We start from the raw sequence: 2140 nt of genomic DNA, 5'->3' as shown, positions 1-2140 counted from the left end.
TCAAAAGAAAGAAGGCAGCTTACGTAAGGTGGAGGAAGCAAGGGTCTTGCTCAGCTCTAGAGGATTATAGGCAGGCGAGGAAGGAGCTCATAAGTGGTCTGAGGAGAGCCAGGAGGGGGCACGAGAAAGGCTTGGCAGGAAGGATTAGGGAGAACACAAAGGCATTTTACACATATGTGAGGAATGAGAGAATGGTCAAAGAAAGAGTAGGGCCGATTAGGGATAGCATAGGGAACTTGTGTATAGAGTCTAAGGAGGTAGGGAAAGCCCTACATGAGTTTTTTGCTTCTGTCTTCACTAAAGAAAAGGACCTTGTAGTGAATGAAACCATTGAGGAGCAGGTAAGCATGCTGGAACGGATAGAGATTGAGGAAGCTGATGTGCTGAAACTTTTAACAAACATTAAGATTGACACGTCGCCAGGGCCAGACCAGATTTGTCCTCGGCTGCTTTGGGAAGCGAGAAATGTGATTGCTTCGCTGCTTGTGAAGATCTTTGCATCCTTGCTCTCCACCGGAGTCGTACCTGAGGACTGGAGGGAGGCAAATGTAATTCCTCTCTTCAAGAAAGGAAATAGGGAAATCCCCAGCAATTACAGATCAGTCAATCTCACGTCTGTCGTCTGCAAGGTGTTAGAAAGGATTCTGAGGGATCGGATTTATAACCATCTGGAAGAGTATGGCTTGATTAAATGCAGTCAACACGGCTTTGTAAGGGGCAGGTCATGCCTCACAAATCGTATTGAGTTCCTTGAGGATGTTACTAGACAAGTGGATGAGAGTTGAGCGGTGGATGTGGTGTATTTGGACTTCAGTAGGGCATTTGATAAGGTTCCCCATGGTAGGCTCGTTCAGAAGGTCAGGAGGAATGGGATTCAGGGGAACATAACTGTCTGGATACAGAATTGGCTGGTCGACAGAAGACAGCGAGTGGTAGTGGAAGGAAAATATTCTGCCTGTAAGCCAGTGGTGAGTGATGTTTTACAGGGCTCTGTCCTTGGGCCTCTACTCTTTGTAATTTTTATTAATGACTTGGATGAGGAGATTGAAGGATGGGTTAGCAGGTTTGCAGACGTCACAAAGGTTGGAGGTGTCGTTCACAGTATAGAGGGCTGTTGTAGGCTCCAGTGTGACATTGACAGGATGCAGAGATGGGCTGAGAGTGGCAGATGGAGTTCAACCTGGATAAATGCGAAGTGATGCATTTTGGAAGGTCAAACTTGAAAGTTGAGTACAGGATTAAAGACAGGATTCTTGGCAGTGTGGAGGAACAGGGAGATCTTGGTGTGCAGGTACATAGATCCCTTAAAATTGCCACCCAAGTGGACAGGGTTGTTAAGAAAGCATATGGTGTTTTGGCTTTCATTAACAGGGGGATTGAGTTTAAGAGTCGTGAGATCTTGTTGCAGCTCTATAAAACTTTGGTTAGACCGCACTTGGAATACTGTGTCCAGTTCTGGTCGCCCTATTATAGGAAAGATGTGGATGCTTTGGAGAGGGTTCAGAGGAGGTTTACCAAGATGCTGCCTGGAATGGAGGGCTTATCTTATGAAGAGAGGTTGACTGAGCTCGGACTTTCTTCATTGGAGAAAAGAAGGAAGAGAGGGGACCTAATTGAGGTGTACAAGATAATGAGAGGCATAGATAGAGTTGATAGCCAGAAACTTTTTCCCAGGACAGAAATTGTTAACATGAGGGGTCAAACATTTAAGCTGTTTGGCGGAAAGTATAGAGGGAATGTCAGAGGCGGGTTCTTTACGCAGAGAGTTGTGAGAGCATGGAATGCGTTGCCAGCAGCAGTTGTGGAAGCATGGTCATTGGGGATATTTAAGGGACTGCTGGACATGCATATGGTCACAGAAATTTGAGGGTTCGTACATTAGATTTACCTTACCTGAGGATCAATGGTCGGCACAACATCGTGGGCTGAAGGGCCTGTCCTGTGCTGTACTGTTCGATGTTCTATATAACCACCCCTGTCTCTCTCTCTCTCTCTCCATGAATATAACCACCCCCGTCTCTCTCTCTCTCTCTCTCTCTCCATGTATATAACCACACCCGTCTCTCTCTCTCTCTCTCCATGTATATAACTACCCCATCTCTCTCTCTCTCCATGTAAACAACCACCCCTCTCTCTCTCT

At 46.2% G+C, this 2140-nt stretch overlaps 1 protein-coding gene across 1 annotated transcript in view; it reads left to right on the top strand.

The window, feature by feature from the left end:
* tap1 (transporter 1, ATP-binding cassette, sub-family B (MDR/TAP)) overlaps positions 1-2140 on the top strand; it is a 27860-nt gene that overhangs the window by 24781 nt on the left and 939 nt on the right. The gene's annotated exons all lie outside the window — the stretch shown is intronic.

The sequence above is a fragment of the Chiloscyllium plagiosum genome, chromosome 37 (genome assembly GCF_004010195.1).
Source record: "Chiloscyllium plagiosum isolate BGI_BamShark_2017 chromosome 37, ASM401019v2, whole genome shotgun sequence".
NCBI lineage: Eukaryota > Metazoa > Chordata > Chondrichthyes > Orectolobiformes > Hemiscylliidae > Chiloscyllium > Chiloscyllium plagiosum.
Note: the sequence above shows the minus strand (reverse complement) of the source record. Positions and strands in the feature narration are given on the sequence as shown.